The sequence below is a fragment of the Mytilus trossulus genome, chromosome 3 (assembly GCF_036588685.1).
Source record: "Mytilus trossulus isolate FHL-02 chromosome 3, PNRI_Mtr1.1.1.hap1, whole genome shotgun sequence".
Classification (NCBI taxonomy): domain Eukaryota; kingdom Metazoa; phylum Mollusca; class Bivalvia; order Mytilida; family Mytilidae; genus Mytilus; species Mytilus trossulus.
Window position 1 is genome coordinate 31,730,680 of NC_086375.1, and position 16,154 is coordinate 31,746,833.

At 30.0% G+C, this 16,154-nt stretch overlaps 1 pseudogene; it reads left to right on the plus strand.

Moving 5' to 3' along the window:
* Positions 1-68: 68 nt before the first annotated feature.
* On the plus strand, positions 69-11,821 carry LOC134711248 (selenoprotein N-like; annotated as a pseudogene).
* The last annotated feature ends 4,333 nt before the right edge of the window (positions 11,822-16,154 follow it).

Below are 16,154 nucleotides of genomic sequence, written 5' to 3' on the forward strand. Positions count from 1 at the left end.
TAAAAATCAATAGCGTCCCGAAATGTAACCATTTGAATTGTTTCGGTCTTTTTCTTGTTGGCCTACCATGATTGACTATTCCGAATAACCAAGGAAGTTTATTGAAGTGTGCAGTTCAAATAGTTTCGTCCAAACAGAGTTTGCCTGGTGTACGTGACAGGAAAGTCGGTCTCCTGTCTAACAGGATGGGAGATCCAAATGAAGAAGAAATTCGCATGAGAAAAATGGATGCATATGGGACACAGAAAGAAAAAGAATCAGAGAAAAATAAGGACCCTTTAACAAAAGAACAACAAAAGAGGCAACGTTCATTTGTTATATACATACCAAAAAAACTATTTTATTTATCATTATTCATTGGTGTTATTGCATTAATTGTGACTTATGTTCCCAGAAGATATTTCTTGCCTTTTGATGAAGAAAATCCTTATGCCGCGCTTGGTGAGGAAGGATTAAAATTGTTCAGGAAATATGACAGGAATGGAGATGATCAGCTGTCAATCAGCGAATATGAATCTCTCTTCTTTCAGATGCTAGGAAATGGACTCAATGTAAGTAATAAAGCTAGTATAAATATGGGATAGAAGGTACATATAACAAATTATGTGTATTATCAGTATCCATAACTCCCCACAATAGGAGGGTAGAATTGCCCTTTACCGTTTGGCGTCAAACGTTCATTTAAAGTGGTTAAAATTTCTGTGATTTGTCAAAACAAGGATCTTACTATACAAATCCTTGGTCAAAATATTTTTGATACCATTATTCATCAGGGTGTCATATACAGTTACTTTTTGGAAATTTTTTAATTTGATTTGTCAATTCAGTCCATTTATTAATCGTCTAAAAGAAAGCTTACATTTTATGGCCATGTATCAAATATTGCTGTAAACATCTTTTGGCAAGAATTTTTATCCTTATTGATGTCATAAAGATATACACAAATGTACATGTACATACATTTGTACCCCTATTATGACCCTGCAAAAGAGAGCAACTAAACAACTACCACGGGCTCCTGATTTGGAACAGGTAAATTCTGCTGACCTCTTGCAATATTAAATAGACTTCTGAATTTGCAGCATATACCTTTGATCATTATGTGCAAGCAAAAAGATTTAGAATAAACTTCTAAGAATACAAAAGGGTTATAGAAAAAGCATATATACAATTGTCATTGCAAAAAAACCCACAAGAAATACAAATGTACATTGATAGATATAGGAAGATGTGATGTGAGTGCCAATGAGACAACTCTCCATCCAAATAACAATTTAAAAAGTAAACCATTATAGGTATTGTACATTTGTAGCTTATAAATTTTAATTTGAGGTAAAAAATCAAGTCACTTATGCAAGCACTTAGAAAATTAAATAATAATATAAAAAAAGTATATGAACGCATACATTTTGTACATGTTAATATATCATAAGAAAAAAAAATCCAGTGTTTCTTACATTTGTCTTAAAATAAATTTTTGTAATCATTAAAATGCATGAAAATACATCTTTGGCAAAAAATTATAATGATTTGGTGCATTAATTACACACATAAAGATTGTTTTTGTTATATGGGAAAATCTGATTCCACGCCATCTGTTGTCTGTAAACTTTATTATCAATACGTACTGATATACTATATGCATGTATATAAATGGCCTATCAGAAATTATATGTTAATTTTGTCAATAAATGATTTAATTTGATATTTTTATCAAAAGATACAGATATATAAAACTTGCAGTGTTTGTGTATAAATAATTAGAAAATAGAGGATATGGGGTACATTTGTCTATACAGCAGAGACTGGTTTGTGAATCTGGTCACAACTGTTATAAACTAAATAACCTTGCCCAGTAAACATGCAGTACCACTTAAACTTGCCATCAAGGCTAGCGGTGACTTTAAAACATAAATGATTCACCCAACAAGTTTTTTTTAGATGACCTATACATATGAGGGTCTTACAAGGTCAGATGTTTTACTCTATCATTTAACAATGTATATCAACAAAATTTAACAATTAGTCAATTATAAATGACATGATGTGTTGACTAGACTAGTGTAAACAATTTATTATGTTTATAAAAAGGGTTTATACTTTTAAAAATAAATAATACAATTGACAATTCATTAAGCAATATCTAATTTTAAAAGGATACGGTTTAATCTCTAAGGAGTTATTGCCACTTAGCATATATAAACTCCATGGTCAATTATCATGATTGTAGAAATGATTTAACTGTCTAGATAGATAATTGAAACATAAAACATAATTAATGATAAAATCATTGAGACTCAAACACCTAACCAGAAATTAACTAAACTCTGTCATATCCATCTAATTAGTACATGACAGCAAAAAAACACACAAAAAGCAATATTAAACTTCCTCACCACAAAGTCTATACAAGAATCCTGTACTTTGCTCTATATTATTGTTAAAATGTACATGTAAACCTAATCAATCTATGCTAAAGTAGGACAATAACATTTGATTTCTTACAGTATTTTTTTTTATTAAAAAATGAATAGGATTTGTGAAATTTTTGGCTTTTTTTTTCTTTTTCTTTTTGCATACCATGTTTATATTTAGAATAAAAGGGAGACTTTTAGCATTAGTTCTCATCTGATATTTTGCATTTCCAGTGCAATACAGTTATAAAAATTTGAAAACAAATTCTGTCAGACCTTATTCAAAGTTAAGAGTCACTCGGTGGACATTTTTGTTTTACACGATAGGACTTTAGTCCTTATTTCTTTCATAATGTTATCATACTCTGCTGCAAAAGCAATTGTTAGATTTCTTTTTCCTACCTTGAATTCTAAGATCTATTGGTGACCTTCTGTTGTTGTTTTTTTATTTGGTGGGGTTGTTGTCTCTTTGACACATTCCCCATTTCCATTCTCAATTTTATTTGTTCTAGACAAGTTCCAATTTCAAAGATAAGGTCTATCAGAAAATATTAAAAGAATGGAATATATCAAATTTAACTGTGTCATGTGTTAAGAAATTAATTATGTGCATTTACATTTACTATTGGAATTATTTCAAGAAAGGGTAAAAATGTGATTCAAATTTTTTGTTATAGAAAATCATAATACAATAGGTACTATTTCTGTACTAAAAATTTGTAGTACTGGAAATCTACTTTTAAAACTCAGTACTATTTTGTTACTGTAATATTTAGTTGTACTTGAAATTTTGGTACTACAGATTTTGGGTTACTACCTTTATATTTTCAGCATTTGAAAGTTTTTCTAATTCAATTCTCTTAAAGTTATGATTTTCAAACATGAAATATTGTATTATTTCTGTACCAAAATATTTAGTATAAATCAAGTACTGTAAATTACAAGTACCTAAATATTACAATAGTTTTAAAGTAAAGAAATAGCACTAAATATTAAAAGTAAATTTCCAGTACTGCATTTTTTTTAGTACAGAAATAATACCTATGCAAAATTAGCTGTGTACAGATATACATGTGTGTATCCAAAATTAGCAAGTGAGTTCATTTTATCGTGATACTCACCCAGTCACATTATTCACATTAATTTCTGAATTTACAATAATCAAACAGCCTTGTATTATATATATGAGGATGCCATGCAGCTCATATCACGAATATATATTCAAAATGATTTTCAGTCTTCACATGGCCTTTAATCTTTATAATTACCTCCAGTAAAAGTAATTACTTTCTTGTACACATTACTTTAAATTTTATTTGTTTGTTTGTTTAGTTGACAGAGTTTGAGTACAATCCAGAACAAGAAATAGAAGAAGATGACCAGTTTGTGACCATGAGAGCTTATTTTACACCGTTGGTAATAGAGACTATGACAAAAGATTTGGAAGAATCGGTAAGAATTTTAAGAGATAGGTGAAAAACCTGCTGCTCAAGTGCTTGTGGCTGTCTGATTTTCAGTTGATTATAAAAGTTATTCATTCTTTGCCTCCATTGAGCTCACTGTGTTGTGGTTTTTTTTTTTTTTTTTTTTTTTTTTTTTTTTTTTTTTAAATCAACCCGGTTCTTTCAAATAAAGAATACTCTGAACAACATTGTAAATTTTGATTTTTCAAGTACATATAAATCAATATAAATGTACTGGGAAAAAGATTTTATTTATGGGCTATTAATGGTTGTATATTTCATGTTTTATCAAGTCAGAAAAGCATCAATTTTTTAAATCTTTTAAATGCATTTTCTCATTGATTTATCCTGTGCATTGTATGAACATAATGCAAAAAATTAATGAATTAATGATTTTCATTTCTATAAACTGAAAAAAAAACAATTGAAGTTCATAATTTTACAGAAAAATATTAAACAACTTCTTTCATATCTATTTAGAATTTGTACATTTCAAACAATTAGTTAAATGGATTTCATGTTCAGAAATGAAGCAATTTAGACGTTAAAAAAGTCACTCTCAATTATGATACAATAGCCAGTCTTTAAAAAGTTTGTATTGACCAAAGAATTGTTCAGAAATGGTTGAGTGACACCATAAAGGTAAATGTCGATATCATATAGATTGTTCATTTGTATCAAATTTCATATTTAAGTGTCAAATGTTTATATTTAAATATTTATAAAACGTGTTACATATATAGATTTTTGATTCAAAATTTGATAGTGTTGTTAAATTTCTAGTGTGAAATGAACAAAGAAAAAAACTATTAGGGATAAATTAGAATTATGATTTATTTACCCATAGGGAAATTTATTATTTATATGACACATACATTTATCATATATTTAGTACAAAATACAGCTATTTTGTATATCTAATAAAGGTTCGTTTTTCCAGTCTGTATCACCCACCCTGTATCGCATACCCCGTATCGCATAGCTAAACCCGTATCTCATACCCTGTATCGCATGGTAAAACCCGTATCGCATACCTTTTTTTTTACATAATGTCAGTGTTTTTGTTTTTGTTTTGCCTCAGAAAAAATTTCCTAAATATAAGTCATTTTTTTGAATGACGTCATTGTTTGGTATGTGACGTCACAAACGTCAACTTTTTATATTGTATGTGACGTCACGAACATCAAGTGTTATGCAACATATTTTTTGGCACACTAAATGCAACCATAAAAAATACAAAACACTCAAATAAATACAACAATAAACAAAATATTTTCAAAACAACAGATTGTAAGGTAACCCAGGTGCTTCGTATAAATAATTGAGCAGTTATTTTAAGGTAGTACCCAACACTTTCACTAAAATTAATTTGGCTCGTTTAATTTTCGTAAAATTTTGACAAAGTATTTACTTTGACCCTAAAACAAGTATATAAAAATTTCAAAAATTTTGAACCAACCGTTTTGTCAGAAAAATTACACTGGTTACATAGCAGTTTGACAAACAACAATTTTGATCATTGAGAAGCATAATATTCCCTTTACAACACAACGTAATTAAAACGTTAAGCTGATTTAACAGAGTTATCTCCCTGTAGTGTTAGGTGCCACCTTAAGGCTTTGAAACAAGACAAAAGCAAAACTGAAGGTAACCCAGTGCTATGGATCAGAAAACAGTTCATATAATATAATACTCCTCTGTTGAAATATATGATAAAGCTTATAATACATGGCAAAATCCGTATCACATGACGTATCATCCTCGACCAATATCATCCCTCGGGCCTAAAGGCCCTGGGGCTGATATTGAGGTCTCGGGATGATACGACATATGATACGGATTTTGCCATGTATTATTCTCTATGTAATGATTTTTAATATACTATCCTTTTATTTTGATACTCTACACTAAAAATGAACTTAATAAATAATTGTTTTACTGATAGGAAATTTTTTAATTGAGTTCTTAAAAGTTTCTGTTCTATCCTATGACAAAATTTGAATTTTGTATCATTATAATGTAATGCAAGTCAAAACACATAAACTACATGTATTAGAATACAAAAGAATATACCAAGGGACAATACCATATAAAAAAGAAGATGTGGTGTGATTGCCAATGAGGCAACTATCCACAAGAGACCAAAATGACACAGACATTAACAACTAAAGGTCACCGTACAGCCTTCAACAATGAGCAAAGCCCATACCGCATAGTCAGCTATAAAAGGCCCCAATAAGACAATTCAAACGAGAAAACATACGGCCTTATTTATGTAAAAAAATGAACGAAAAATAAATATGTAACAAATAAACAAACAACAACCACTGAATTACAGGCTAGGCAAAGACAAAAAGAAAACACCATGGCCAAAAGAAATATGATGAAAAAACCAACAACAGACCACCAAAAATAAGAAAAATTATGCAACACAAATACATATAATGTATATAATCTGAATGCACAAATGTACATTTATTTTTCATTAAACCCTTTGATATATTTTCAGTATTTTGGAAATATTGATTCCCTGTCTGGACTAAAAGAATGGACCAAACTAAATCATGAATGGATGAACTTTGGTGTTAGACATTTTACTATGTTTTTTCCAAAGGAGAGACTCCAACAAGGCCATATATATGATCTTTATACTGAAGAAAGATCATTCATGTCAACCCTGGGTGCATCACATTTATCAAGTAATCGTTTTTATCCATCAAAAATAGATGAAAAGTTGATCGGATTATATCGTATCCTGTCAATGTTTCACCCAAGACCTTTTTTAATGATCAGATTTCCGCCAAAAGGTGGCGTTGCTATGGTTCGAGCTCAAAATGATGATTATATTGAAATTGTTTTTAGGTAAGTATAAAACAGCTAAAAGAACCATACATTGACATAGCAGCATTCTATAATTGTCAGTCTGCATACATCAATTAGGGATTGTAAAAGAAAAAAAAATCAAAACAGAAAGTCAAATCAAAAGCGCAAACACATCAAACAAATGGATAACAACTGTAATATTTCTGACTTGGTACAGGCATTTTCTTATGTAGAAAATGGTGCATTAAATTACTTCTAGAAGGTTCTGTAGATAAAATTTATTGCCGAAAATCAGATACTTTAACCATTGACAGTCACAAAAATTGTTTTTTGCTGGAAAAATCCCACCTCTAGATAAAATAATTACAGAAAATCAGATAACACTCAACAATGTTTGTTTTTAAGAAAACTTTCTGAACATAATAATATAAAATCACAATCTACATGTTAGAACCCAAAATCCCAGAAACTTCCTATTTTTTTCTCAAATATGGTGCATTTGTATTTTAGGTTCCATGCAGAATTCCAGTTGAATGAGCCGCCACATAATCCATTCTGGTTTACACCAGCACAGTTTACAGGAAGTCTTATAGTTTCTAAGGATTATACCAGAATACTTAACTTCAATTTATACGTACCAGCAGATAAAAAATTAAATGTTGGTAAGTAAGAGGAGATAACTTTTGTTACATTGTTAAATGTTTTGTTTTCCCTTTGTGAAAAAAATGCAACACTCATAATCTTGTTTGTCTATGGTCAGTGACAGTACAGCATATTAAAAATGTTTGTTTAAACATCAACTAATACATGACTGATTGATTATTGGTGTTAAAAGCCATCTTTAATATAAAAGTCATACAGGTGCAGTATGAAGTCTTGTGCACTACACTTGACCATCACATTTGATTTCCATCTTAAACTGAAAAAGCTAAGTCAGACCCATCTTTATCTGATGAGGGGCGTAAAAGGGGGGATCTGCTCGGAAGAATGTGAAACAAAATTGCCATTTCACGATGAACGAATAATTAAAAATTTCTTGCACATTGATCTTTTAACTGATTTCATGAATATAAATGACAAAACACATTGCACGAAATAACCCTTTACCACCCTCATAAATGAGAGCCTTTTTTGAGGGGGTAAACAAATATGAATCAGTTCTAATTTTTTTTATGAAATACGTAAAGTTATTTATTTTCCATTAAAAAAGCTGACTTTTTTGTTCCATTTGTTTACTGTCTCATTAATATGTGCCCAACATCTATGCATAACAATTTCATTTATGAATATTTGTGTAGATATGGAATGGTTAAATGGACCAAGTGAAAATGAAAATATGGAAGTTGATATTGGTTATATGCCTCTAATGACTGCCAACATTACTGCTAAATCACGATTAAGAAGGCATTCACATGATACAGAGGAACCAATAGAAGCAGACAGCACATTACAAGATACACTCAATAACATTATTTGGACTCATGAAATAGGCTTAGATGATGCCCTTCAACAGCTAGAAGTAAAAATGTATCCATTTAAAAAAGTAAGTTTCTTTAGAAATAGGAATTTGATATAAAGCAGTTTGGAAAAAATAAATTGAAGGAAAATTTAGTTGAATATCTAAAGCAATCTATCATTTGCCGACTTTGAATTAACAGTTGGATTTACCAAAAATCATTTAAAACGTCTTTAAAATGTAGAAATTTAATTAGTGTCACATGTCTGTCTTCTTTTTGGTTATGAAATATCTATAATAACTTATGTGTTGGTTTTTTTACAGATAACATACTACAATTTTACAGAAACGATAAAGAAAGCACAAGAAGAAAATAAATTAATACATTCCATATTATTATGGGGTGCTTTAGATGATCAGAGTTGCTGAGGTTCTGGGCGAACTCTCCGGGAAACTTCCCTGGAAAGTTCGCCCGTGATTTCTCTTCTTGAAGAGAGATTCATCAGTAACTGGAATTTAGTGGTTGATTTGAAGGTAAGTTTGAATAAAAATGCACACAAGATTTCTTTTGAAGTTTTAAAGTTGATACTCTTAAGGTATAATTTAAAGTGTTGCAACCAGGTACAATATCAAGTTTCTGGTTGATTGGTTTACCACTGTTAATTTCTTTTTTTTAATTGAATAGTTGGAATTTAAGTTAACCTAAACGACAGCAGCAAATGAGGTTAAAAAAATTAAATAAGAAGAGCACAATGATTGACAAAGAAACATAAAGCAAACTTTTCCTTTGTAACAATATGGAAACAGAGCACATATACGCCAGAAACAGTTCCAAAATGAATATACACAAGTTTAATATTAAATAAAGATCCGCTATGATCTGTTAAAACAGATCACCTACAAAAGTGAAGGACAGGCAAATATCAAGTGAGATTAATAGTGTCTTGCAAGGATAGTTATTGATACATCATAAATTTTGCCTTCAAAATGAAACTTAGCATTAAAGACAATTTAAAAACAAACTTAAAACACAAAGTGCAGAAGAAAAGGCTGAAGATGATATTTTTGATAAAATATTATAGGTATAATATCTATTGACGCACTTCTTTTTGGGTTTTTTTTTTCAGGAATTTGAAAAAGATTCCTCTCAACCAGAAATCCAGAAAATAGCTGCACATTTCATGGAGAATTATAAATTCCCAGTCATGATGTATGTAACTTTTCCTAATGGTACAATAGTACATAAAGTCAACGCAAATGATTATATGGACCAAGGAGAGGGTTTTATGCAAAATCCATATGCTGCATTCCTTAAAACTGGCATTGCAAATGCTGAAAAGATGGCATAATTCTATGATTTGTTTAATGTAAAATCAAAATATTGAAATCTATGCAAAATCAAATGGTATTCAGGTATATATTTTTATACAGTCACATAGTTTTGTAGTTGTTTTTTTGTGGTTTATTCATATTCATTCCCTATAAAATTATTATTATTATTGTGATAATTTTTATTTTTATGGATATTTTGGTTTTGAAATAAAATTATATATGGAATTTCTTTTTAAGGTATTGGCATAGGTACTTGTCTCGGAAAATATGTTTACTTTTAAACTGTAATATAACTGTGTCATATGTTAAAAAGTATATGATATAACTGTGTTAGGGGTCATCCATAGTTTTCAACCATTTTCCAAAATGTACAAAACAAACACTTTTCCAACTCCCCACCCTCCCTCAACCATTTTCAGATTTTAAGAGAGAATCGATCTTTCTTAACAAAAAGAAGATTCTGTCTATTGTAGTTAAGGGGGCTCGCGGGTCTAAATGATTTTTTTTATTTAATATAGGATTTCTCTTTATTTTTCTATAAATAAACTTTATCTTATACTTAATAGAAAAATTAAATAAAAAAAGGGGTCACCGTTCATTTACGCTCACAATCTGCCTTCCAAAGAAGCATACATTTTTGTTGATGTCCTTTTTTTCTGTAGAACTAATAGGAGAAAAAACGGTAATATCGAAATAAAAAAAGAACTAAATTACAGAAATCGCTCAAATTTTACAATTATTTAGTTTATGTACAGCTTATTTGAAAACAACAATAAAAAATATAGGTCACCGATAAGTTAATAAAGATATTTCAATTTTAATGCCAAAAAATGGCATTTTTGCACCAAAGGGAGATAATCTGGAGCTTTTTACATGATATGTACATTTTAAAAGTCCCCTGGGGTCAACACAAATTGATTTTTTGGAACGATTTTTGTACCAAATGATAAAGTTACAACTATTAAAGGTTATAAATAAAATTTGTATTAAAAAATTAATGTTTATTTTTTTTTCTGAAAATCTTATATCCTTAAGTTTAATATAGGAGTTTGCATTGCAAATAAACTAAAACATAGCTGAATGTTTTATTTTTATTTTTGAAAAAAAGTGTACGGTAAAAATGTTGATTTATTAACCCCCTCCGCCCAAGTGTACTTTTTTTCCACTTTGGAAAATGGTTGAAAATTATGGATGATCGACCCCTTAAATTACAGTATATGGGTAATTTTTCTTCAGAGACGAGAACCTGTGGATATTGCAACTTTTAAAAAATTAAAAAATAAATCAAAGTTTGGATCTTCTGTCTCATGCGGTTGGAAATATCTCAAACTTTAGATATTAGTCCCTTTTTATAATAAAAATGTCTCGTGTACAATAATGTGCAGTAATAGTTATCTTTTTGAATTGTGTATCATAAAAATAATGTTGATTCCATTCATCCTTTTTATCTGACTTAATCATGCGACTGGTGTGGTCAGACACATAGAAGCAGATTTTATGTAAACTTCAATATAAAAAAACTTTAATCAAGACATTCATAAATATTTGAAATTTAACTGTCGAAAGTGGATAAATATCGTATACACGATTTGGTGGTGGAATCTGTTTTTCTAATGATTTTCTCAAACTTATTCCTTCTTTTCGAGTGATCTGCACAAAGAAATATTCTTTCTATGTGACGTCATCAGGCATGATCGCCTTTTTTCATGACGTCACCATAGGAAATTCAGAGGAAAGCAAGAAAATTCAACGTCATAATCGGATTTTAACCAATGAAAAACTGAGATCAAATAACCACACATTGATTATTTTTTTTTATACAATAGGTGCAGAAAGGGATAAATTGACGAAGAATTAGTGAAATTGTTACACTCAATTTTTATCTATGAGTGCGTTTATAAATACTAAATGTTTTTCTTTGTTCTATGACTATGATTGAATTGAAAATCAAAAGAAAATATTAATTTTGTTATGCATAATATGTGAATATGTGTTTAAGAGAAATGTGATCTCAGATTTTGTTGTTTTATATTCCCTCTTTTCTCTAGGGGCATTGTAAGTGAAGTTATTGTTTCAAGCATCTTTTAAAATGCATTCTAACTGTTTGATTGAACTCAGTGAACATTTTTTAGGTCAACAGTAGATATGTTGGTATTTTTGAAATCATACATCTTGTTAGTCAATGATAGATTGTAAAAACAATAGTGTTTGTTGAAATAAAAGAAACCTGATAACTTTGTGGTCAGTAAATAAACAAGCAAGGCAGCATCTAGCTGGGGAACCGTAGCTCTTAGGTCCTCATGTTATTTTTTGACTATTTGCGGACCATAGATGGTCTGCAAATAGTAAAAAAATTACATAAGAACCTAAGAGCTACGGTTCCGCAGCTAGGCAGCATCAAGTGTCATAGAGTCATTGAAGGTAATTATTCATTTCTTTTGATACCACCTTTTATAGACAAGCTTTTTAACTGTAAGTTGCTTTTAGTGAATCTTTAAGGAATAGTAATTGTCCTTGACATTTATGCCATTGCTTTGATATTGTTTCATCTCATCATGTCCTAGCTCTAGAGATTCTACAATTGTTCATTTGGCCTTAAACTTTTGTCTAGATAAACATGATAAAACCAAGTTGTCATGCACTATTTTACTGACCTTGAACTTTCCCTTTTAAAACAAAGTCTATTTGTATATTAAGCCAGACCACTAAACACCATACTACCTTGTTGATTCACTTTCCAAATATTTTTGGATGAGATTTCAAATTGGACTTTGATGAAAATTGGGATCAAAGGGCACATAAAGCAGCAATTTAATAAGAGTGGTATCACTTTAAAAATACACCTCTGATCTTTTTGTAGTTCTATTTAAAGTCATTTACCAGAAAAGGGCTTTGGATGCAGACAAATAAAGTGCTATTTTAATTTTTTGTATCCAGAATCTGGTTATTAGACATTTTAATGTATATCTTTTATATGATTTGGTAACTGGTTCAGTTGTGGGTGAATTGATTTTGAGAATAAGTTGTGCTATGGTTAATTCTAATATTTATCCATAACAACTTATCCAAATTGTATGCTATCAAGTCTATCATTTACACATGTATATATATATTTCATATAGTTTAGTAAATGTTTATTAGAGTGACTTGATTGTTAATGTTACTCTCCACAGATTGCAGTATGAAATTATAAATATACTTTAATTTTACTTTATATATAAGGAGATGTGGAATGATTTCCAAATAGTCAACTATCCATCAAAGTTCAAATGGAGTGGATGTAAGCAATTGTTGGCAACCGCATAACCTTCAATATTTGCATGCTTAACATTGATGACTTTTTTGTGATTCTTCTGCAGCAATTAGCTATTAAAAATATCTTATCATTTGAACAGGGTACGGTGACCTATAGTTGTTAATGTTTGTATCATTTTGGTCTTCTGTGGATAGTTGTCTAATTGGCAATCATACCACATCTTCTTTTTTATATTTTTATATTTGGAAACATATTTCAATTGGTTTTGAAATAACCTGCAATAGGAGGAGAGAAACAATAACCATCAAGTCAGAGTAATGTTTTAGCATTAGATTGTTTTATTGCCATGGAAACAGAACATATTATCACCATGGTAACAGTGTATGAAGACAATGTCATAAACCATTCTTGGCTGGATACTGTTTGATGTTTTACTAGTTACCATGGTTTCTAAAGTGTTTTGTTACCATAGCAATATATATTCCACTATTGATTTTTTTTTATATGAAATATATTATAATTATCAGTATTCATAAGTGGGTGTATTGAGGTAATGGTAAATTTCTGTGATTGATAAATCTATTTTAATTATTTTGCTATTAAAATTTTATTTTTGTTAAGTTCTTAATTGTTCTTATTTACCCATCTGTCAACCATAGATGTATAAAGAAAGGTAACAGTAGTATACTGCTGTCCGAAATTCATAAATCGATTGAGAAAAAAAAATTCGGGTTACACACTAAAACTGAGGAAAACGCATCAAATATAAGAACTACGACACAACAGAAACGCAACATTTAAATGTAACACACATAGAAACGAACTATAACATAACAATGGCCATTTTCCTGACTTGGTACAGGACATTTTAAGAAAAAAAATGGTTGGTTGAACCTGGTTTTGTGGCATGCCAAACCTCCCGCTTTATAATGGCAATGCATGTCATTAGCTGCATGGTTTTATTGTTGATGACTGTCCATTTGTCCCCATGCATCAATCTAAGCATGCTTAAGGTAAAATAACAAAAGTTCAGAACTCCAAGGAAAATCCAAAATGGTAGTCACCAACAAATGATAAAATAAAAAGTTCAAACACACCAAAATAAAGGGCAATTATAACACATTCTCGACTTAGGTACAGGCATCTTCTTGTGAGGAAAATAGAGAACTAAACCGGACTTTACCTCCAGCCAAACCTCTCAATTGTGTGACAGTCTCATAAAATTCGAACACATTGACAACAATGTGTGAATAAAACGAACAGACATAATAAGTAAAAATGTATTTGTCATCATAAGTGAGTTTTTTTTTATTATATATTTCTGCTTTTTGTCGAGCCTTCTACTTTAGTCGAAAAAGCAAGATCAAGCTATCCCAAATTCCGTCGGTGTCGGCGGCGGCGGCGGCGGTGTCCACAAATATTCACTCTGAAGTTAAAGTTTTTGAAATTTTTATAACTTTCTTAAACTGTACTGGATTTCTACAAAACTTGGACAGAAGCTTGTTTATGATCATTAGTATACAGAAGTAAATTTTGTAAAAATAAAATTCTAAACTTTCTGTAATTTACTTATAAATGGACTTATAGTTTTTTCTGCTGGGAAACATTACATTCACTCTGTAGTTTAAGTTTTTCAAATTTTAATAACTTTCTAAAACTATCATGGGTTTGTACCAAACTTGGACAGAAGCTTGTTTATGATCATAAGATAGTATCCAGAAGTAAATATTGTAAAAAATTAAATCCATTTTTTTCGTATTTTACTTTTGAATGGACTTAGATTTGCTGCCAGGAAACAACACATTCAGTCTGTGGTTAAAGTTTTTAAAATTTTAATAACTTTCTTATACTATTTTGAATTTGTACCAAACTTAGACAGAAGCTTGTTTATGATCAAAATCTAGTATCTAGAAGGACATTTTGTTAAAACTTTGTACCTATGTATCTATATTTTACTTATAAATGGACTTAGTTTTTCTTCCAGTTAACATGACATACAATCTGCAGTTAAAGTTTTTTTTTTAACATTTATTAGATTCATAAACTATCCTGGATTTTTACCAAACTTGGACAGAAGCTTCTTATTTACAATCAAAAGATAGTATCAAAAGGAATATTTTCATTGATTTTTTTCCTCTTTTTTTGTTGAGCCTGAAATTAACAGCCAGTTAGGCGAGACACTGGGTTCCGCGGAACCCTTACGAATTTTCTATTTGAATAATAGCTCCCTTTTATTATTATGATGATTTTGTAAATTGTCTTTTTCACAATTATGATTTTTTCTTTTCTTCTAAATATGGATTCATATTATAATCGAGTGATGCGCACATACTGGGAAATGCTTTCCTGGTAAACACACACAATTAGTTTAGATCCTTTTGGAGTTTTCCCAGATATTTGTTTATCCCTGGGTTTATATCTTCCAAATGGATTTTTGTTAGGTTTTGAGCATCAGTAACTATTGTTGCATTAAATTTAGTTTGGACATCTAATTTATCAGAATAAGGACTTATATAATTTTTTTTTCTTGCAGTAGTCTGTCAAATGCTGTCACGTGTGATTCTTTTATTTAGCCCATATCGCTGTCTCCTATTTCATTTTGTTATAATTGTCTACTGATTTTGAAATAGTCTTTTTATTCTGAATCAAGATCTGGTAAGTTTTTAAGCTGACAGCATTCAAAAAAATGTTAGGAATAAGACAACAGTTATAATCTGTTTGTTTAAAATTAAAGGAACATTTGATGAGACTGTCATAAAAGTGAGAGGGTTAGCGCTATAGAACCAGGATTAATCCACCATTTTCTACATGTGAAAATGCCTGTACCAAGTCAGAAATATGACTGTTCTTGTCCATTCGTTTTTCATGCTTATTATTATTTGATTTTGCCATGTGATTATGGACTTTCCGAATTAAATCATTTTCCTCTTAGTTCAGTATTTTTGTGATTTTACTTTTTTCATGAAGGTGATACATACCGATAGTGCTCCTAGATTTTGTTGTAGTCATTGCATCAACAACATGAATATATAGTCTGTATGCAGAACACCGGATTTCATGAAATCTTTTAATGATTACTAGTAGTAAACATAATGGTCTCTATTTCTTGGTTCGGGTCTGCATACATTCCACAGTACTGTTTTATTCCACCACCTTTCCATTTAATATTAAATTTTCAAAAACCATGAGCCTATTTCCGTAAATTGTAGACATAACTTTATCAAAACATGATGTGATTCAGTTTAAGATTACTCAATGCAATGGACTAAACGCCAAATTGGAGACTGACACTTTTACCGAATTGGTCAATGATATGAGGTCGTCAATACAAACAAGGAATTGTATATTTAAATATACAATTCCTTGATACAAATTAGAAAAAAGCAACTGAATGGGTGACGAACAGTTAT